Below are 25,080 nucleotides of genomic sequence, written 5' to 3'. Positions count from 1 at the left end.
AATTATTCTTAAATATTTCAAACCAAATCCATTTCAATCCCTTACAGACCCCACCTTTATTCCCATACTAGTACTCAAAACAAGAATTAATTTCTAGAGATTTAATACGAATAATATGCAATCAGCCCGAAAACCCAATGGATTAAAATAAATAAATAATTAGTAAACATTATTTCATATGGTGCAGGTACATCATAACTAAGGTGGGTGTGCCTACACACCTAATAAATGGAATATGCCATATGGTGCAAGTACACTATAGCTTATTGGGTGCACTTGCACCTTACTAAGGCTAGATTTGAACTGACCTCGTTCGAACTTGGCTCAAACAAGCCTAAAAAGAGCTAACCCCAACCGAGCTGGAGCCTATAACTTCGAGCTTGAGCTACTCATTAAGTTCGCAAGTTAAAAATTTTGATATAAAAAGACATTGACCAATATGTATTAAACGATGTCGTTTTAATAACGAGTTAGTTAAAACTCGATCTTGAATCAAGCTCAAAACGAGCCGAGCTCGAGTTTATTTATAGCGAGCTCGACGAGTCTATTCTCAAGCTTATTTTCAGTGAGCTCAATGAGTCTGAGCTTAAGCTTGAGCTTATTTTCTGTGAGCTCAATGAGTCTGAGCTCGAGCTCGAGCTTAATTACTGCAAATCGAACTGAGTTTGAACTCGACTCAATTCAAATCTAGCCTTATACCGTATATATTAATGAGCACGTGGTGTGCACATGGCTACCACTTTTGTAACATCCCTCCCTAGAAGTACTATCCATCGAAGAAGAAATGTTACGAATTAATATTCGTAGCATCAATTTTTTTTCTTTTTTTTTTAAATACTTTAAAATAAATGCATCATTAAAAGTGTTTAGAAAGTATTCTAAGAAAACTGAAAATCTGGAAGCGAACAAAAGATGTATATACTCATATGAAAACTCATCTGAAAGCATCTGAAAACAAGGAGTAATCATATGCAACTGTACCATAATCTCAAAAAGTCAAAAGTCGATAAAAACATGCCACTGTATGCATGTAATATAAACCAGAGATAACCTGTTCCAGCCGGATCTACCTACGCTGACCTGACCCTGCCTCGCAGCTACCTCGATCACCTGTACCTGCAATCAGGAAAGAAAAGGGAGTGAGTGATAAGAACACTCAGTAAGGGGAAAAATTAAGTAAACTATCCCTTTTTCCTGTTCTAACTCACTTTTGGGACTCAACCTCACATCCTAACCTCTATAAGAGATTGAGGGGATAATTTAGTTCGCTCTTTACTATTTGGGTCATACTTTGTCCCATCTGGTGTCTATTTAATACTTTCTGGAAGCTAACTATAGGGATTTGGCACTTTTCTAAGCTCAAGCTCTTTTTCTTTCATTACACTATTTCTGAATCTGAATTGAGCTCTACTGCGAGCATGCTCTACTGCGAGCGGACCCTACTGGGGGTCTATGTCCTACTACGGACGTGTCCTACTGCGGACGTGCCCTACTGCGGGCGGTGTAGTGTAAAGTGCCCCCTCATAGTTTATAGCATACATACGGGTCTTATATTTTACTAAATTTGCTTCCATTTAATTTTATTCATAACTCACCAGACATTACTCTTAGGACGACCCCTAAATCTTGAGTCCCAATTTCTTTTTCTTATTTTTCTTTCTTTTTCTTTCCTTCTTTTCTTTCCTTTCCTTTCCTTTCTTTCCTTTCTTCTTCCTTTTCTTTCTTTCTTTCTTTCTTGCCCAGAATTGCGAAACACTGTTCACAGAACAGTCATTTAACAGGGCAACCTTCTTTTTCATACAATTTAACATCCCAAACGGTTTCTAATTCATACAAGCTATATATCGTTGAAAAGAGGATTCAAAGATCTTTCCAACGACCTATAATAGCACTCATAATTCATTCAATCAGGCAGTCAAAACAGCAGATAAATTCAGTGGCAAAAACTGCCTCCCCTGTTTTTCTTTAGTAAAACAGTCCTTTCGGTTTATACAATCTTTAACAGTCAAAATGATCTCTAATTCATACAAGCTATATATCATTGGAAAGAGGATTCAAAGATCTTTCCAACAAGATATAATAGCACTCATAATTCATTCAATCAGGCAGCCAAAACATGGGACGAACTCAGTGGCAAAAACTGTAAATATTCTGTAACTTTCTGCCATGAACCAAAATCACATACATAGACATCCCAAATGGCAAAACAACATTCCTCAACATCAAAATCAACATATATAATATAGATCTAAGGAACCAAAACCCTAAAACATATCACATATCAAGGAGGAAACCCCTTACCTTGCTTTAAGCCAAATCTTGGAAAGTTGGCTTTCTCCTCTTTGTTTTGCTTCCTTTATCACCAAGATCACTTTAAATCAATACCAAAACACTCTAACATATTCACATAACATGCATATAAACATAGATAAAAGAAGAAGGAAGGAGATCTTTGGTTACCAAAGCTTCCAAGTGCTTCCTTTTCTTTTCTTTTCTTTTCTTATCTTCCAACTCCCTCAAATCCTTCCTTTTTCTTCAAGAAAGCAAAGGAAAGTATGAAGAATGTGGCTGCTGGAGCTTTTTACGGAAGAAGATGCAAAATGGTGGAAAAGTCTTCTCTTTCTCTTTATCTAATAAGCCTTATCTCTTTCTCTTTTTCTCTTTTCCCTTTTTGCCCTTTTTTTGCATTTTTATATATATATATATATATTTATTTATTTATGCATATACATATATATATATATATATAAAGCACACCCCTACATATATATATTTAAAATAAGAAAAATCTCAAAACAGGGTCAAAAGACATAATTGCCCCTGGAATATACCTGAGGGTATTACAACTCTTCCCCCCTCACAAGAATTCTGTCCTCGGAATTCACAAAAACAACTCTGGATGCTTCTCCTTCATGGTTTGCTCCATTTCCCAGGTAGCCTCCTCTAACTTCTGGCTTCTCCATAAGACTTTTACTAGAGGAATCTGTCGGTTCCTTAGTTGTTTAATTCTTCTGTCAAGTATCTGCATCGGTTTTTCTTCATAACTAAGGTCTTCTGATAACTTAATATCTTCTGTATTCACAACCTGGGAATGATCACCAAGACATTTTCTTAACGATGAGACATGAAATACATCATGAATCCGGTCCATACTCGCTTGTAAGGCTAATCTGTAAGCCACTTTACCAACTCTATCAAGTATCTCATATGGACCAATAAATCTGGGAGCTAGCTTTCCCTTCTTTCCGAATCTCATCAAATGCTTGAATGGAGCAACCTTTACAAATACAAATTCACCTACATTGAATTCCAAGTCTCGACGTCGATGATCTGCATAGCTTTTCTGTCGATCTTGAGCCTGTTTTATTCTCTGCCTGATCAGTTGGACATCATCAATCATTTTTTGGGTCAATTCGGGCCCAAAGGATCGGGATAACACATCTCTCTCTCCTATCTCATCCCAGTGAAGAGGAGAACGACACCTCCTACCATATAATGCCTCATAAGGTGCCATCTGAATAGTCGTCTGGTAGCTATTATTGTAAGCAAACTCCACCAAGGGCAACATTTCTACCCACGTGGCTTTATGATCTAGGCAACAAGCTCTCAACATGTCTTCCAAAATCTGATTAACCCTCTCCGTCTGACCATCTGTCTGAGGATGATAGGCTGTACTAAATGCCAAATTAGTACCCAAGGATCTTTGGAGACTCTTCCAGAAAGCTGATACAAATCTTGTATCACGATCAGATACTATGGTCCTGGGTACACCATGTAATCTAATAATCTCCCTAACATATAATCTCCCCAACTGATCTGTGGTAGAAGTATCTTTGATGGACAGGAAATGAGCTGACTTAGTCAATCTATCAACAATCACCCAAATAGCATTACATCCATTCTGAGCTCTAGGGAGTCCACTAATGAAGTCCATGGAGATATGCTCCCATTTCCATTCTGGAATAGGTAGAGGCTGAAGTAACCCTGCAGGTCTCTGGTGTTCAGCCTTAATTTGCTGACAAGTGAGACATCTGGTAACAAACTCACCTATATCCTTTTTCATGCCTGACCACCAAAAATATCTTTTTAAATCTTGATACATCTTTACACCCCCAGGGTGGGCAGTGTAAAGAGAACTATGAGCCTCTGTAAGAATTTTCTGTCTCAAATCAGTTATCTGGGGAACATATACTCGATCTCTGAATTTGAGAATTTCATTCGATACTTGAAAATCTGTCTCAAGACCCTCTTGAACCTTTTGAAGTTTCTGTTGACACCATTCATCTTGTGTCTGAACCTCTCGAATCTCATCTCGGAGAGTGGGTTGAATCTCTAACTTGGCGAGGGCCCCAATCACAAGCTCAATCTGCTCTCGGTCAATCTCTCTCTGAATTTCTCTCTGGACCGTCAATTGTGATATCATCACGTTTCTACTAAGGGCGTCTGCAACCACATTAGCCTTACCTGGATGGTATTTAATATCACAATCATAGTCTTTTACTAGCTCGAGCCATCGCCTCTGCCTCATATTTAATTCCTTCTGAGTGAAGAAATATTTGAGGCTCTTATGATCAGTATAAATATTACATTTTACCCCATACAAATAGTGTCTCCAAATTTTCAAAGCAAAAACCACCGCTGCTAACTCCAAATCATGAGTGGGGTATCGTGTTTCAAATTCTTTCAATTGTCTTGAGGCAGATGCTATCACCTTGCCTCGCTGCATCAACACTACTCCTAAACCACCATGTGAGGCATCCGTGTATAAATCATACTCAACTCCTTCCTCTGGAAGTGATAACACTGGAGCAGTAGTCAATCTTCTTTTCAATTCTTGGAAGCTTGTCTCACAGGCATCTGACCACTGAAATGGTATTGTTTTCTTTGTGAGGGTTGTAAGAGGTCTAGCTAATCTGGCAAATCCTTCCACAAACCTCCGATAATACCCTGCCAAACCTAGGAAACTACGAACCTCTTTGACTGTCTTTGGTCTTTGCCATTCAACTATTGCCTCAATCTTACTGGGATCTACTGATATACCCTCTGCTGAAATCACATGCCCCAAAAAGGTAACTCTATCTAGCCAAAATTCACATTTTGAGAATTTGGCATATAGTTGTTTCTCTCTCAATCTCTGGAGGGTAAACCTCAAGTGTTGTTCATGCTCCTCTCGACTGCAAGAATATACTAAGATATCATCAATGAATACCACAATAAATTTATCCAGACAGTCGTGAAATACCCTGTTCATCAAATCCATAAATACTGCAGGGGCATTTGTCAATCCGAATGGCATCACTACAAACTCAAAGTGGCCATACCTCGTTCGAAAAGCTGTCTTGGGTATATCCTTCTCTGTCACTCTCACCTGGTGATAACCAGATCTCAAATCTATCTTGGAGAAGACCACGGATCCCTTCAACTGATCAAATAAATCATCAATCCTGGGTAACGGGTACTTGTTCTTAACTGTGGCCTTATTTAGCTCTCTGTAATCAATGCACATTCTCATAGACCCGTTTTTTTTTTTCACAAATAGGATGGGAGCTCCCCAAGGAGAATGGCTCGGTCTGATAAAACCATGTTCTAATAACTCTTGAAGCTGCTTTTTCAATTCTTGTAACTCGGCAGGGGCCATTCGATAGGGTACTCTTGAAATAGGTGCTGTGCCAGGTGCCAACTCTATGCTAAACTCAATCTCTCTCTCGGGAGCTAATCCCAGTAGCTCACTTGGAAACACATCTGGAAACTCACGTACCACTGGTGTTTCCTCAATAGTTGGGTCTGACTCAACCTTGCTCACTATATGAGCCAAATATCCTGTACACCCTTTTTTCAACATTTTACTAGCTTTTAACAAACTGATCATTAAACTCTGGATATGACCCTCACCGAACTCGAATTGATCTCCAGAGTCTAGGTTAAATCTCACTTTCTTCTTTTTACAATCAATTTCAGCTCCATATCTCCCCAAAAAGTCCATCCCTAAAATCATGTCAAAATCTGGCATTTCAAACACAATCAGGTCCACTAGTAACTGTCGACCCTGAATCATAATACTCTGTCCTAGTAACATCATCTCACTAATGACTGACCCTCCATCAGGTAATTCAATCATAATCCTCTGGGCTATTCTAACAGGTTGCAACTTTAACCTCTCAAGCAAACCTTTGGCTATAAAACAATGAGTGGCCCCACAATCAATTAAAACATAAATAGGAGTATCAAGATAGAGAATCTGACCCGTAACTGCTGATGGGTTAGCCTCTGCTGGGCCCTGAGTGATCGTATAAACTCTGGCTGTGGCCCCTCCTATAGGCTGCTGCTGCTCTACTCTAACTGGGGCAGCTGTACAGAAACGAGCAATATGTCCAGACTGACGACATCTGAAACAAACTGCCTGACCTGTCAAACACTCTCCTCTATGGTGCTTCCCACATTTCTAGCAAGCTGGTATCTCAGGTCCTCTTTGTTTCTTTCCACTCTTCCAGTTCTTTTTCATGCCTCTGAACTGGAGAGGTCGTTTACCCTTCCTGTCTCGCTCTGGCGGAGGGCCTCTTTGTGCTGAAGCTGAATCACTACTCACCGGGGGAGCTGGCATGGTAGTAGGAGGTGTAACCTTTTGCCCTGTAGTCTGACCAAACCTCCTCCTAACAAAAACCTCTGCCCTCAAAGCTCTATCAAGGGCCTCTGCATAAGTTCTGGGTGGCTGCGCCCCGGTCATAACGTCTCGAGCTATCTCTGGATCCAGCCCGTACACAAACTTCTGCATACGCCCCATTTCTGTGCTAGCTATCTCAGGGGCATATTGGGACAATTGATTAAACTTTGTGGAATATTCTTTTACAGAGTCTGTCCCTTGCACTAGACTGATAAACTCCTGGGCCCTGATACAAGTAACATCGGTGCCCCTGTACTCTGCCTCGAATCGGCGCCTAAACTCTGTCCATGTCATTTCTGAGACATTGACCGTCTCCCTGACTAAGTTCCACCATATTCTTGCCCCTGACTTGAAAAGATAAGTGGCATATCTCACTCTTTCTTGGTCAGTCATGTCAAACAAGGCCATGGCACTCTCTACTGATTCTAACCACTCTTCAGCTACTATTGGGTCCCTTGCACCATCAAATTTTTGAGGTTGGTGCATACTAGGGAGGTTGAAAATAGGATGCAACTGAGTCCTCACTGGGGCTGCTGTAGATACTGAAGTAACCTCTCTCATATCATGTCCCTAGATTGGCGGCGTATGAGCCGTCTCACTTCCCTGTGTAGGAGCACCTTTGTGCTCTCTCATCATCTCCCTAAATATCTCTCGCACATCATGTGCACTGAGTGCCCCTTGGGGTACCTGAGGGGCTGTTCCTTCATTTTGACCCCTCTGAGAGGGATCTACCGGTGTTTGACTCATAGGTCCTGAAAATGAACATATTAGTTTCATAAAACTCAGCAGGTATAAATGAAAACTTAACTTACAGTGATCGGCTGCGAGGGTGGTCAGCGTGGCTGGAGGGTATTTCATCTCTGTATTACTTTGATTACTCCATTTTGTTTTAGAAAACATCTTTTGGGTTCCAAAATCATGCTCTGATACCAACTGTAACATCCCTCCCTAGAAGTACTATCCATCGAAGAAGAAATGTTACGAATTAATATTCGTAGCATCAATTTTTTTCTTTTTTTTTTAAATACTTTAAAATAAATGCATCATTAAAAGTGTTTAGAAAGTATTCTAAGAAAACTGAAAATCTGGAAGCGAACAAAAGATGTATATACTCATATGAAAACTCATTTGAAAGCATCTGAAAACAAGGAGTAATCATATGCAACTGTACCATAATCTCAAAAAGTCAAAAGTCGATAAAAACATGCCACTGTATGCATGTAATATAAACCAGAGATAACCTGTTCCAACCGGATCTACCTACGCTGACCTGACCCTGCCTCGCAGCTACCTCGATCACCTGTACCTGCAATCAGGAAAGAAAAGGGAGTGAGTGATAAGAACACTCAGTAAGGGGAAAAATTAAGTAAACTATCCCTTTTTCCTGTTCTAACTCACTTTTGGGACTCAACCTCACATCCTAACCTCTATAAGAGATTGAGGGGATAATTTAGTTCGCTCTTTACTATTTGGGTCATACTTTGTCCCATCTGGTGTCTATTTAATACTTTCTGGAAGCTAACTATAGGGATTTGGCACTTTTCTAAGCTCAAGCTCTTTTTCTTTCATTACACTATTTCTGAATCTGAATTGAGCTCTACTGCGAGCATGCTCTACTGCGAGCGGACCCTACTGGGGGTCTATGTCCTACTACGGACGTGTCCTACTGCGGACGTGCCCTACTGCGGGCGGTGTAGTGTAAAGTGCCCCCTCATAGTTTATAGCATACATACGGGTCTTATATTTTACTAAATTTGCTTCCATTTAATTTTATTCATAACTCACCAGACATTACTCTTAGGACGACCCCTAAATCTTGAGTCCCAATTTCTTTTTCTTATTTTTCTTTCTTTTTCTTTCCTTCTTTTCTTTCCTTTCCTTTCCTTTCTTTCCTTTCTTCTTCCTTTTCTTTCTTTCTTTCTTTCTTTCTTTCTTTCTTGCCCAGAATTGCGAAACACTGTTCACAGAACAGTCATTTAACAGGGCAACCTTCTTTTTCATACAATTTAACATCCCAAACGGTTTCTAATTCATACAAGCTATATATCGTTGAAAAGAGGATTCAAAGATCTTTCCAACGACCTATAATAGCACTCATAATTCATTCAATCAGGCAGTCAAAACAGCAGATAAATTCAGTGGCAAAAACTGCCTCCCCTGTTTTTCTTTAGTAAAACAGTCCTTTCGGTTTATACAATCTTTAACAGTCAAAATGATCTCTAATTCATACAAGCTATATATCATTGGAAAGAGGATTCAAAGATCTTTCCAACAAGATATAATAGCACTCATAATTCATTCAATCAGGCAGCCAAAACATGGGACGAACTCAGTGGCAAAAACTGTAAATATTCTGTAACTTTCTGCCATGAACCAAAATCACATACATAGACATCCCAAATGGCAAAACAACATTCCTCAACATCAAAATCAACATATATAATATAGATCTAAGGAACCAAAACCCTAAAACATATCACATATCAAGGAGGAAACCCCTTACCTTGCTTTAAGCCAAATCTTGGAAAGTTGGCTTTCTCCTCTTTGTTTTGCTTCCTTTATCACCAAGATCACTTTAAATCAATACCAAAACACTCTAACATATTCACATAACATGCATATAAACATAGATAAAAGAAGAAGGAAGGAGATCTTTGGTTACCAAAGCTTCCAAGTGCTTCCTTTTCTTTTCTTTTCTTTTCTTATCTTCCAACTCCCTCAAATCCTTCCTTTTTCTTCAAGAAAGCAAAGGAAAGTATGAAGAATGTGGCTGCTGGAGCTTTTTACGGAAGAAGATGCAAAATGGTGGAAAAGTCTTCTCTTTCTCTTTATCTAATAAGCCTTATCTCTTTCTCTTTTTCTCTTTTCCCTTTTTGCCCTTTTTTTGCATTTATATATATATATATATATTTATTTATTTATGCATATACATATATATATATATATATATATATATATAAAGCACACCCCTACATATATATATTTAAAATAAGAAAAATCTCAAAACAGGGTCAAAAGACATAATTGCCCCTGGAATATACCTGAGGGTATTACAACTTTGCAATTTCAAAACAAAAAAGTTTGCCATGCACACAAGTAGCTTCTTAACCAATGTTTATGCATGCTGCTCAACAGTAGGGTATGTGCCGATGAGAACACGACATATCGGCTAAAGTGCGACACTTCTGGTAAACGTGCGGTATGCTAGTGGCAAGAACTTCGCTAGATATGGTATACATTAGACATGCTTATGGAATGGTATTAGTGAAAATTCATCTAATGTATTTCCTATCTAACATTTTTAGCTGCTAGGCTAGCCGTTGACGGCACCGATGGTGACCTAGCCAAACGCCAACATTAGATCTCGACCTTTCGACATCCATGATCGTCGATCATAATCATCATTATAAAAGTATACAAATACATACATATAATCATTGCTAGCCTAAATTCTAATTTTAGAAACAATACCACCCAGGCAAATAATGGACAAGATTATTAGCAGACACAATATACATACATACATATATATATATATAAAATTTTCCAACTCAAATTTTATATAAATACATAAATGTCTTGATAATACGACATATAACCTCTTTCGAGTTCACACCTGAATATACATAATCTCTAGATACAAAAGCATACACAATTTAAATCCAACAATTTGAGCAATAAATGAAATACTGATTATTAACAAAATGACCAAATTACCCTTTTTATTACCTAGGTGTACTACAAAAATAATACGAATTACAGTGGCTTATTAAAATAGATGAAATAACCAAGAAAACCAATACAACCAATACTGTCGTGGTAGTGAACCAATGACCTAGGCCTAAGCCCCCAAACCAAAACCTAACTAACTTCTTCATTCGATGTTATGCCTTAACCAAGTTAGCTTTGAGCTTATCTAAGAGTAGGTTCCATTCCTTCATTTGATTATTGACATCTTCAACAAGGGACTGTGCATCTCTATAACATAGTAATATAAGTGGGTCCCGTCCATAGAGAGCTTTGAAATGAGTCATTCTTTTAGTGCCATGGTAGGCGGTGTTATATAGAACTTTGCCCACGCAAGCCATTTAACCTATTTAGTAGGTTGGGAACTTGAGAAACATCAGAGATATGTTTCAAGGTTGTGGTTAACCACTTCAGTTTGTCCGTCAGACTGCAAATCGTATGTTGAACTATATTTTAACAAAGTACTTGTAAGACAAAAGATTTCAAGCCAAAAAGCACTTCAAAAAATACTATCACAATCAGATATAATGGTGTGTGGGTATCAATCTAGGCAAACAATTTCACGAACAATTAGCTCTACCACTTGATGAGTGGAGTAAGGGTGTTTAAGGGCAAAAAAGTAGTTGTATTTTGTTAATCAATCGACCACAACTATAATAGTGTCATATCCCCTTGAATTAGGCAAACCTCTTATGAAATGCATGGAAATGTCTTTCTAAACCTACATAGAAATAGGGAGGGTTACAAAAGTCCAGCTAGTTTAAGGGCCTTATACTTATTGCGATGATAAATTTCACATATAGCTACGAACCTTTGAACATCACTTTTTTGCCCTTCACAATATAGAAAACTTGATACTCTTTTGTAGATGTGGAAAATACCCAAGTGACCACCACTTAGAGATGCATGAAGTTCATGTAATAACTTTAGGATGAGTGTAGAGTGTAACAGAAGGATAAAACAATCTTTATAGAGTAAGGTACCCCTTTTTAGTTGATAAACATGAAGGATCTAAAATGAGATCTTGAACTATTTTCTAAAGATATGGGTCAACTTTATTACCTATTCGGTGTAAGTAACATAGACTGTAGAAATGGCCACGATTTCCCATTGTCTTAATAATGTGTCTATTGCTCTGTTTTCTTGCCTTAGTTTATACTAGATGTCAAAATCATACCCCATTAACTTTATTATCCATTTCTATTGGTCTTTGCCTAATACGTTCTACTCCATGAGGTATTTAAGGCTTTGTTGGTTGGTTCTAATAATAAAATAACCACCCAATAAATAGTCTCCACTTTTGGATGGCGAAAACTATGGCTAATAACTCTTGTTTGTGATTTACTTCAATCGATTTCTTGGTGAAAGTGCCTGACTAATAAAAGTAATTTGCCGCCTCTCTTGTAGTAGTACAACTCCTAATCCAACTCCTGAGGCATCAATCTCTATAATAAATGGTTTAGAAAAATTTGGCATGGTGAGAACTAGCACGGTAGTCATTGCTATTTTAAGCTTGTCGAAGGCTTCTTAAGCTTCCTTTCCCCAATCAAAACTTACTTCCTTAAGAAGCCTGGTCAACAGTTTTGCTATCTTCCTATGCCCTTTCACAAAACGACAATAATATCATATGAGCCTTAGAAACCCTTTTAAACACTTAAAATTGTTTAAAATAGACCAAGTAATCATGCTCTCTATTTTTTATAGGTCTGCTGCTACTCCGAAAGCAGAAATAATGTGTCTTAAATACTCAATCTTTTGACACCTAAAAAAAAATTTCTTTTTATTAAGTACCAGATGGTTCTGATTTACCAACTAAAAGGTTATACGGAGATGCTCCAAATGAGTCTCCCTATTTAGATTATAAATAAGAATGTTATCAATGAAAACCAAAATAAATCACATAGGTGGGGAGTCTAAAAATTTTGTTCATTAGGGATTGAAAAGTGGCAAGGGCATTAGGTAGTCTGAATGACATTACTAAAAATTCATAGTGCCCGTTATGCATTCTAAATGCTATTTTTTTGATGTCTCCTTCTATTAACCCTGATTTGATGATACTCAAACTTCATATCAAGTTTAGAAAAAATGATGGCTCCACCCAATTCATCGAGTAATTCATCAATAACAGGAATTGGAAATTTATCCAAGATAGTAATCTTATTAAAAGCCTTATAATCTACATAAAAACAATAACCTCCATTTTTTTTAATTAGCAAAATTAGGCTTGAGTACGAGCTCGTGCTTGGGTGAATAATCTTAGAATCTAACATTTCTTGAACCCTTTGTTCAACTTCATTTTTCTGATAATATGGTTTGCAATAAAACCGAATATTGGGTGATGGTGCTCTTGCTATTAGTTTGATGGTATGATCATTAAGTTGTTATGGAGGTAAGTTGGTGGGTGTTTCAAATAGCTATTGGAATTCTTAAACCAAGTGCCCAATGTCACTTGAAATTTCAAATTGTAATGGTTGTGACCTTTCCTCCATGGCATTCCATTCAATTTAATATCCTATCCCCATATCGTTTATTGTTTTCAGAAATGTCTTCAATGAAACTCCAATCGAGTAAGTGTAGGGTTTACTTGAATACTCATCAACCTGTTACCTTATTTGAATTTTAGGGTCAACCATTTTCAGTTGGTCTTTACATCTCCTAATCTAGATAACCATTCTATTCCGAGAATTACATCAATATTTCCTATTTTAATAGGTAAAAGTCCTAAATTATTTCAATTCCTTGCACCAGTAGTTTCAATTTTTTGTAAATCTCAAAACCTTTGAGTTGATACCCATCTCCAACTATAAGCCTCAAAATTTTACGTAGGTACTATAGGCAGATCAAAATTTTAACCAGTTTATTAGATATAAAATTATGACTAGTACTACTATCAATTAGATTGTGTACCTCTTCTCCCAAAATGTCACTAGAAACCTTGAATGTGCGATACGAGATGATTCTAGTGACTAAGTGGCTAGCTAGTTCAATGGGCTCTTCTAGAATGTCTTTTGGAATGACTATTGCATTAGGTTCTGCTACTGACACTTCTGCCATTTTCACTTCACTTGAATCTAGCATGCCACCAACCTCATTCTCATCACCAATAGTCAAAACTTATTGCGTTTTCTAGCAACACAAATGGTTGGGCTTGAATGGTTAATCACAATTAGGTAGCACGAAAATGGAAATGTTGAAACATCGAAACTGAAATGTGGAAACACATTTTCTTAAAAAAGTAGGAAATGGAAACGTGGAGAAACGTGTAAATATAACAAATATAGGGTTTTTTTTATAAATATGAAAATTTTATAAAAAATACAATAACCTATGTTTTAATTAAAAAAATACAACAATTGATTTTTTCCAACCAATTTAAAATAACATATAACAAAATAATTTCATACCAAAAATAAATTACAAATTCAAGTTCTTGAAACATGTATGTATAAATTAAATCAATAATTATATATTCATCTTTTAAAATGGAAAATAAACATGTATATAAATCAATATATTTTATCAAAATGTAAATAAATCAATCTACAAACTCAATATTATTTCATCAAAATAATAATTTCCAAGGGTCAATATCAAAGTCATCAAATAAAATATAATGAAAAAAATTAAAAAAATAGTAAAATATTTATTGTATTTTCTTTATTTGATCATTCTCCTTATCCATTATGTCATTTGCATCTTCTATACTCCCAAAGTCATCTCCACTGACATCCTACATCTTCTCCTTACCATCATAGTACTTAGAGTTAACCCTTGACAATAAATGAAAATCGTTATGAATAAAAACCAAATCTTCTGCATGTTTTGGAATTAATTTATTCTTTCTAATTGAATGAATGAAGGAATAAGTACTCCAATTTCTTTCACAACAAGAGGAGGAACTAGGTTGTCCAAGTACTCTAAATGCCAACTTTTGAAGCAATGGAGCATTCAAACCAAAACATGCCTACCACTTCATCGGTTCTGTATTAAATCTAGCACCAATTAAGTTGGGATCTTCAAACGGTCCACTTTTGAGGGAGAAGTTAGCATACTTATCCAATGCTTTAACACGCTTGTCTTCAGAAAAGATTATTCTAAAACATTTGTTCCTCTCAATAAATAGTTCCCCATCCATATGAGGAGACACTCTACCTTCACCTTCTTCAAGCCATTGTTCACTATAAAACCTTCACAAATGATAGATATATCAAATAATTAACAAATTAATACCTAATTTGATAAATAAATATATCAAATAAGTATAAAAGAAATATATAATTCGATTAGATATTTACCTTGAATTCAATGAATGAGGTAGATAATAGAGTGAAGTATTACTTTTTGACCAACGATCATAAAGAATACTTGGGTAGGAAACTTTCCTTCATGTTCATAAATAATCAATTCAACCTTTTCAATAATAGAATCCCAATACTCATAAACCAAATGAAGAAATGACTTATTTGTATCATACACTCGAATCATATCGTAAATCGGTGCAGTAAAAGCAAGAATGTAATTGACCTTCGCCCACCAATTCTCATGCAACACCTTATCACGAACAAATCTTGCTTTGCCTTGATCGTCTTCTCTATATTGTCCCCATTGTTCACTTACAATCATTGATTCTAGAGCACCCTTAATTAATTTAAATTTTTTGAGTATAACAATAACAAAAGCAAAACGAGTGTCCGCAATTGAAAATAATTTCAAAGGACTAAATCAGTTAAACATAGCCAATCGCATTGAATGGTTCATTATGAAGTTTTTAATTACCATAACATCACCATAAACATCAATTATCCAATGACATTCATCATATGTCTCTTGATTGGATTCCACATTTTTAGTTGCACATATATTTTTCAAAGCTAGATTCAAAGTATGCATAACGCATGAAGTCTAATAAATATGTGGAAACATACATTCAGTGATTTCCCCAACACCTTTACAATTTTTATCATTATCAGTTATTACTTGAACTACTTTTTGATGACCAACCTCATTAATTATCTCCTTCAATAAATTAGCAATGAAATATTTATCTTTAACTTTAGCTGCACAATTAACAACTTTAATAAACATCGGGCTTGATTCATAAACAACCATGAAGTTAATCAAAGGTCTCCTTTGTGGGTCACTCCATCCATCACTAACAATACTAACCCCTTTAGGTTCCAATAACCTTTCCACATTTGCTTTCTCTTGCTGAAGTAGTATAGTTCTTAATTTATTGTACCTAAGAGGCACATAACCACCCAATGAATGATTAGCTGCAAATGAAAAGCACTAATATAGTTTGGATTCCTAGCAAAATTAAAAAGAAGACCACCAGTGTAAAACATTTTAGTAATTTTCTTATCTAATTAAGCTCTAGTTTGTATGTTAAAAGATTTAGCAATAAGAGAATCATCAACTTTTCTTTTCTTTGAAAAAGGATTTGACCTACTCGGTGACGGTAAGAAAAAAGTCAATGATTGATTTACATTAGTAGTACTATTAGGCAATGACACTTGCTTAGGTTGAGAATTATAAATCTTATTGGTAGCTCCATCATCTAATTTTCTCATTTCTATTAAATCTTCAAATTTCACTTTAGAACAAACACCGATTCTTTTCCCTGTAATTTTTAATAGGTGAGATTTAACTCTAGTATAAGTCCCTTACCTTTCTTTATGACAAAAATTACAAACTCATTTGCATGTACCCCCTGATTTTCCAAGTTTCTCAATTTTTGTGACATATTTCCACAATGAATTTTGATCTTTATCATTATTCTTTTTTGCGGAACCCACACTACTACTACTACTTTTAGAATTAGAACTTTCCTTACTAGTAGCAAAATCCATTAATGATTAACCCAAATTCAGTATCACCAACAATTTGCTAAAATCTATCAAAAAAATCAACCAAATCACATAAATCACCGATTATTCTTCTTGGCAGCTTACTACACAACTGAAATAAAATCACAAATTGAAAACATAAATAAATCAATTCAATTATAGGAAAAATTTTATCTATAAATAATATTCAAATCAAACAAGAATAACTAAATTACAGACTACAAAATTATTCGATTAAATTATATAAAATCAAATATTCAATAATTATTAATAAAATAAATTATAGATTATAATTACAAATTATATTCATGAATAACTTATGTGGGCGTGTGTATATATATATTGCAAAAATTAACCAAGTTGCATTGATATAAATATATATATACATATATATTTATTTAACATTTTAATAATTTAATATATATTTTATAATAAATTAGAATTCAAACGTTGACACATCTAGAAGAAAGCATGCATTGATGATAGAATGATTTAATAATTTAATATATATTTTATAATAAAATAAAAATCTTGGCAAACTGATGCACCTGGAAGAAGCATGCATCGACAAAGAATTATAAAATCTTTGAGCAAAAAGTAGGCATATCGGAGTATATATATAATAATTTAATATATATTTTATAATAAAATAAAAATCTTGGAAAACTAACACACCTGGAAGAAGCATGCATTGGCAGAGAATTATAGTCTTGGGAATAGAGTATATATAATAAATTAATATATGTTTTATAAAAAGAAATTAATCTTGGGAGTAGAGATGCATTAGATTAGAATCCATATAAAATAATTTGTATCATAAAAGGCAAGAAAAACGCACATTTTTTTTCACCGAGTTTTCTTTCTTCCAGCCACTATTCGGAGAAGAAGAAGATGCCTAGGAGATTGACAACAAAGAAGAGAGGATAATCTAACGCATAGGAAACTGTTTCTGTTATTCACTTTCAAAATCCTTTTATGATACACTTTCAGAATCCTTTTATGCATAAGAAACTGTTTCTGTTAAGGAAACATGTTTCCTTTTTATTTAAAATTATCGAAATGGCCCCAAATTGTTTCGTACCAGTTTCGGGCCATTTCAAAAACTGAAACATTTCGGATTTATGGAAACGCACCCGTGCTTCTTAGAATCACAATGGAAACATAGGCACTTCAAAAATTTTTCTTGCTATTCAATATCGGTAAGCTGACGAGAAGGTAGATGGTGCATGCTGTTGGTGTTGTCTGAAGCTCTCACCATTAGTCATGCCAACATTGTAGCTACTTACGATGGTTGGAGTTCATTCACATGTTGCTGTGGTTAGAGGGCAGGGTGTATTTGTTTGGGTGGGTTAGGTGAAGGATATGGACTGGTTGGCTCGGTTTCTCTGCGAGTTGGGTTGAAGATTGTTGTTGTGGTTGCTTGAGTGGGCTGGAGCCATAGGTGGATAATAGTTTGGGTTTAGGTTTGGTTTCATTGATCAGCGCTAGTCTTTTACCTGGCCTAATAAGATGTCAAGGTCCTCGACCTGCTAGGCTGCACCCATGGCCTAACGTAGGGTGGCAGGTTCTAGGAGTTGGATCTCCACCCGAATCTTGTCTCTCAGCCCATTGATGAAAGTGCCCTCCAGAGCTGTATCAGACAAATCCAATAAAATGATTGTTAATTTCTCAAACTGTAACCTGTAATCAGTGATGGAACCATATTGCTGGAGTGAGTAGAGTTCTTCGAAAGCTGGCCCCTCCCATGTAACCTAAAATCGCTCCACCAACACCACCTTGCATGCCTCCCAACTGCTAAAGGTTCCCCAAGTGTTTTCCCACTGTAGCCACTAGAAAGGCTCCTTCCATGCAAACGCTTGTGACCTTCACCATGTCCTCCATCCTAACTTGATTGACAAAGAAATATTTCTCTGCTTTGAAAATCCATCCAACAGGATCATCCCCACCAAACATTGGGATCTTGATTCAGTGAGGATATACGTCTCCCCTTTTGTTTGCTCTAGCTCTACTCACTTCTCCCCTTTCATGGTGTGTCGACGTCCCCTCTTTACTAGCTTTTTTTATTTGTTCTAGGCCCATCCCACTAGTTCCTCCTGAAATTCTCTTGTTCTCTGCACTTTTGAATGTTCAATGATCATTTTTCCTTTGATTTCTTTTTTATAGAACACCACTAATATATCCTTAATCTTTGTTATTTCTCCCCTCATTGAACGAGATTCCTGCAACTCTGTGTGAATCTCCTTTAACTCATTCTTAATTGTCCCAAATTCGTTCTTCAGGTTTTCAATTTTACCGTTGAGTTCTTTCTCCATTTGTTCTAATCTGGATTCTACTTTGTTATTGACCATCACCCAACTTCACCTCACTCTGATACCAATTTTGTTGCATACCTAACCTTGTGGAGTTGTTTTCTATAGGAGCTGGATCCTTCTGGAAAAGATGTCAACTACTAAGCACCTATTATGTATATTATATTTGTGTAAAAAGGCTGTGTGTTGCTAATTGTGGAATAAATGTCAAAAATGGAATTATATGAATAAATGTAATGGTTGCTTTATTGAATGAAATAGTACAGATTACAATGGCTTATTGAAATAGATCAAAGAACCAAGAAAACCGATACAACCAACACTACTATGGCAGTAAACCAATGATCTAGGCCTAAGCCCCTAAACCAAAACCTAACCAATTATATTTTCCTGGATGCCTCATTCCCACATCTTTCTTCTCCTTTTAACGCACAGCTACATCGCTGAGGATCTATCTTATTCCTGATTGCATGCTTCTTTTGGTTTCTTTCCTTGCTTGTGTGATCTACCCCTATGTTTATGTGCATGTGATTTGCTGCTTCTTTGTTTATGTGTTTTCTCAGTTGTACTTCCAAGGTTTTGTGATAGTTATCCAAAGTTGCCAAGTTTGCATGATGATTATCCAAAGTTGCCTTCTAAATTATAGTTGCTGGTATTACAATCCCCGTTTTACCCTTCCTCTTATAAATTTGGATTATTGGGGTCTATCACTTTACCTTAAAATAGGAAATCAAAGAAACTCATAAAATTATATACATCTTTAAAGAACAAAAGCTAGTTAGCAATTGTATTTTCTGTAATTTGACAATCATTTCCTTATTATTATAATATTATTGTCTAGAGATTGTTCTCTGCCAGAGATCAAACCGATTAGTAAATCATGAGCTCTGATATCTTTTCTGGAAGAAACAACAATATAACCTGACAGGAAATTGAATCCAGAGCAAAGTTGTGTGAAAAATCTGTTATGAAGTGTTTTAAAAACCTTTTCTGGTTAAGAGAGTAGTCTAGAGTAAATATAATCTATTTATTCTTTGGTGCTCATTCTCTGGTTTTTCTTGATCAGATGCTTCTAATGAAATATATGTTATGACTAAGCAGTTAGGCATCCATCTTTAATACTATTTTGCAGGTTGCTGTTGCTTTGGGAAAGGCTGCATTATTTGATGAGTATTTTATTAAAAGGAAGTTATATCCAAATGTTGATTTCTGTTCTAGATTGATATATAGGTACAAAATGAGTTACAAATGATACTACTCTTTGTTGCTTCCTCCAAATATAGAATATAGTTAGAAAGCATTGAACTTTTGATTACGGCAATAGGATTTCCAACAGAGTTTTTCCCTGTATTGTTTGCCATTCCCCGCATGGCTGGGTACTTAGCTCATTGGAAAGAGTCCCTAGACAATCGTGATACAAAGATAATGAGACCACAATAGGTTAGTTTTTTAATACTTTGATTAAATCCCGATATTAAAATTTTCCTCTTGTTTTATGATTCGATGGGAACAATGTTTTTTTAATCTGTTTTTTTGTTTATTTTATCGTCTAGCCAAACCATAGATATTAAGTTAAGCACGAGGGTGTCACATGTGAGGTCAATTTAATAAATCTTGATTAGAAGACAAAGGGCATGATACATATGATTTTATGAGAAGTGAGGCTAGATTGGGTAGTAAGATTTTGCTGTGAAAGGATATGTGAGATAAGCCAGCTAAGGATTCATGTATCAGGATCAAACCATCGATTTGTGAAATAGAGCGAAAGAGTGTGCGACGAAGAGAGTGAGGAACTCTCTGGAATGTTTTAGAAGGAGAGAGAGAAAGTTTTTTCTTTTCATTTAACTGCATAAAAACCAAATTACAATTGCCACCATCTTTTATATGCGTGTGGCTAAAGTACTAATCAATGCCTTAATTGTTTACAAATAGCAGTTAAGTCCACTTCATTTTAGAGTTAACCTCTTAGTACCTCAGGTTTGACCACCTTGCAATTACACCCTTATACTAACATCCCCCCTTAAGCTTGACCCTTTTTGTCGGTCTATCTTTCGCCAGGACTCTTTCTCCATCCCAGAGTGCACCTCAGTTCGAAAACTGGAACAAAGCTAGAGGAGAACAGTTATTGTGCCTTGGGTTACAAGCTAACCATAAACAAATCATTATAACCTCCAGAGAACAGTTATTGTGCCTTAGCTGAGCAAATCATTGTAACTTGCAGAACATTACACATTCATAGGAAACCAATACTATTGTAGTGTTTTCGAGTACAATTTCCAAATTGGTACAGGATACTAGATGGGGACAGACTCAGACTCTTCCCTTTCTCTTTTTTTTTTTCAGTTCTTCCTCAGCTCTTTTTTTTTTTCAGTTCTTTCCTTTCTTTTTTTTTTCAATTCTTTCCTCTCTTTTTCTTTCTTTTTCTTTTTTCAATTTTTTCCTCTCTTTTTTTTTTTCACTAGCAATAGTGTCTAGAATCACTCAAGTTATATTTGAGAGTTTCAGAAAATTACCTTTGTATACCTTCTGATTGGCAGATTTCTCCCTTTTGATTGGCAATGTTTTCAGGTTCCTTTCCTCTCGGTTTTTTTTTTCTTTAACTTCCACGCTAGTAAAAATATCACAAGTTATAATTGAGGGTTCCAGGGAAACTACCTTGCATACCTTCCAATTTGTCAGTGCTTTCAGATTTCTTCCTTCTGAGTAGCAGTGGTTTCATATTTCTCCAGTTCATGATCACTCTTTTGCACCAAGTAACTTTGCATACCTCCTGATTAATGGTGCCTCATATTTCATTGCTCAACTTACTCAACCCTTAGATCAATATGTAGTGGTTTTGTTTTTTTAGAGAAGAGATTTAATAGAACACACCAAGAGTACACAACAAATTGTGTACAATTCAGATACCAATATCAGACAATTCAGACCTCACAGATTCATGTTACAGAATGATTACTCAATCAATTGCTTTGAGCCCAATTCAGATGATAATATAGATCAATGCAAACTTCACAGCTTCATGTTCACAATATGATTACTAAAACCGACTTGTAAACAATTCAAAGAAAAATGACTTGTAAAATAACATGTAAACAATTCAGGCACTAATACAGATCAATGTAGATACTAATACAGATCAATGCAGATATTAACATATCAGCACACATAACAGTTTGTATATAATTCAGACAACACACAATTTCAATAAAAAACATGATGAATCACTATTCCTAAAATTTTCCAAGCAACTCATACTGCACACATTTAATGAAGTACGTATATTCTCAAATTTAATAGCAGGCAAAGCTTTGGTAAAAATGTCTGTCTTTTGGTGTTTAGTAGGAACATATTGAACCACAACATTTTTGGCAGTAACTTGGTCTCTTATATAGTGACCATTAATTTCAATGTGTTTTGTGCGAGCATGAAAAACAGGATTTGCATAAAATGCATTGGCACTTTGGTTGTCACACCAAATAACAGGTGGTTTGAAACATTCTAAATTGAATTCACTAAACAAAGATTTTAACCAAACAATTTCAGTTGTTGTGTGTGTGAGAGCACAATACTCAGCTTCTATGGAGGATAAGGCAAACCACATTTTGTGTTTTTAAACTCTATTGAACCAAATTTTTACCCAAAAAAACACAATAGCTAGTTGTGGACCTTTTATCATGCAAATTACTAGCCCAATCAGAGTCAAAATAACACTCCAACTAAAGATTAGATGCATTATAAAATAAAAGACCATAGTCAAGTGTTCCTTTGATGTATCTCAGTACCCGTTTACAAGTTTTCCATTGTAATTTAGTGAGAGCTTGCATAAACTGACTAAGTGTGTTTACAAAATATGTAATATCTGGTCTAGTAAAGGTTAAATACTGTAAACCTCATATCAGACTCCTATACAATTATGAACGTTCAAATTTTTCACTATCTTCTGGATACAGTTTGGTTTCTGTTGAAAAAGGAGTAATACAAGGTTTGGACTCAAGCATATTTGTTTTTGATAGAAGGTCTTTTGCATACTTAGTTTGACTCAAATGCAGACTAGTGTGGTTTCGAAACACTTTAAAGCCCAAGAAGAAATGCAATGTACCCAAATTTTTTAATGCAAATTCTTGATTTAATTGAGTAATGACTTGAGTGATCACAAAACTATCATTGCCAGTTAACATAATGTCATCCACATACACAAGCACATACACAATCACATGACTAGACTTATAGATGAATAGACTCGTATCAGAGAATGACGAAGTAAAACCCCATGCCATTAGTGCATTTCTCAGCTTCTCAAACCAAGCTCTTGGAGCTTGTTTGAGCCCACATAAAGCTTTATTTACCTTGCACACCTACTTACCACTCTCATACCACTTAGAAAATCCTTCTGGTTGGCTCATAAACACAATCTCAGTAAGATCACCATTTAAGAAAGCATTATTCACAACAATTTGTTTAATTTCCCAATTGTAACTCACAGCAACACTCAAGATTATTCTAATAGTGGTAGATTTAACAACAGGACTGAAGGTTTCAAAATAGTAAACCCCAAGTGTTTGTTGAAACCCCTTGGCAACTAACTTGGCTTTATACCTCTGAACAAACCCATCAGGATTGTGTTTAACGTTAAAAACCCATTTACACCCAATTACATGCATATCATCAGACAAAGGAACTAAAGTTCAGGTGTTGTTAGCAACCAAGGCATTATATTCATCTTGTATAGCTTACTTTCATTCTGAATCACGTAAAGCTTTTGTAACTATTTGAGGTTCAGTTTTGGCAATAGAGGAAGTGACAAACATATGTGTAGAACATCTTGTGACACTAAAGGTAATGCATTGTTTTGGTTTTGGAAGTTTCCTGTTTTAGTTCTAGTTAACATGAGATGTATGTTGATTATAGAAGGTTCAGGTTGGTTGCTTTGACTAGTGGAAGTAAGACTTGGTGAATTGGATTGAGTGGTATTTGAACAAGGTTATGATTGGTTAGGGTTGGATGAACCTGGTTTAGACATGGAAACAACAAGTTCAGACTGGCTTAAAGGAGATGCTGATGTAGCAAGGGATGGAATATAGTTCTCAGAGAATTGTTGAACATCATCAGGTGCACAAGCAGATAATTCAACACCAAAAATACTAGAGTTTGATCTGTTTAACTCTGGAGAACAATTTGTTTGAGAACTAAGACCACATGACTTACTTATTTGTGGAGGAGGAAATTTATATGTTGTAGTACACCTATCTTCAGGTTTAAGAAAACCTATCTTTGAAGAAAACTTAGTTTTGTTTAAAGTTTGGATCATGCGGAAAAGGAAAGATAGTTTAATTGAATTTAACACTTTGAGTGATGTAAATTTTTCCTGAGGATAAACATTTATACCCTTTGTGAGCTAGGCTGTAACCAACAAAAACACATTTTTCTATGTGAAAGCTAAATTTATGTGATTGATAAGATCTTATATAAGGAAAAGTAGCACACCCAAACACTTTGAGGGCAAGATAATTGGGACTTTTGTGGAACAGTAATTGAAAAGATGATAGAAAATCAATAACAGGAGAAGGTAATCTATTACTAAGATACACAGCTGTTTGAAATGCAAGCCACTAGTATTTAAGTGGCATCCCACAATGAGCTAATAGGGTGAGACCAGTTTCAACTATCTACCTATGTTTTCTTTTAGCTCTTCCATTTTGTTGATAAGTATGAGGACAGGGATGCCTAAATGCAATTCCAAGACTAGCTAAGTATGGAGCTAAGGATCTATATTCTTCTCCCTAATCAAACTGGACGCACATAATTCTACTGTTGAACTATCTTTCAACTAATCTATGAAATGTCATGAAGGTGGTTTTAGTTTCAGATTTGAATTTTAAGGGAAAACTCCACGTGAACCAACTATAATCATCAATAAAATGGATGTAGTACCTATATCCCTTAGATGACATTGTTGGGGAAGGCCCCCAAAGATCAGTATGTATGAGTTCAAGAGGTTTAGAGGCTATAGACTAAGACATAGGAAAACTAGACTGCTTTAGTTTACTAAATTGACATGCATTAAAGAAGAGATTCTTGCTAAAGTAATTCTGCAAGGGACAAATAGATTTGAGAATTGTAGTAACAATTTTGGGACTAGGATGACCTAGTCTAGAGTGCCAGAGAGCTTGAGTTGATTCAGACTTGGAAGGTTTAATAGTAGCTTTACAAGTTGTACCTTTGTCTGTCCGATTCTTAAGAGACTTGTCATTAGAAGTAGCATGAGCAGAATTGCAATCAACATTAATTATTGTAAAAACAGAAGTATAATAAACATTATTTATTAAAAAAGTAGAAGTACAATCACCTTTATTTGTAAAGTTGTCAACATTATCATTCAAGAGTTCTTTATTTTTAATAGTAACAACATGATAGCCATTATTCTTGTGAATTACAGAGCAGACTGATTTGTTAATGCAATCATTTTGTTTAGGATGCAAATAGGACAATATGAGATCCTTTGAGCTAATATTATTTT

The 25,080-nt window shown here is 35.6% G+C and overlaps 1 pseudogene; it reads left to right on the top strand.

Moving 5' to 3' along the window:
- The window catches only part of LOC123224030, a 58,690-nt pseudogene extending 38,687 nt beyond the window's left edge, over nucleotides 1-20,003 (top strand).
- Nucleotides 20,004-25,080: the final 5,077 nt, after the last annotated feature.

The sequence above is a fragment of the Mangifera indica genome, chromosome 8, assembly GCF_011075055.1.
Source record: "Mangifera indica cultivar Alphonso chromosome 8, CATAS_Mindica_2.1, whole genome shotgun sequence".
NCBI lineage: Eukaryota > Viridiplantae > Streptophyta > Magnoliopsida > Sapindales > Anacardiaceae > Mangifera > Mangifera indica.
The sequence above is the reverse complement of the archived record's forward strand: the minus strand, read 5'-3'. Positions and strand labels throughout refer to the sequence as shown.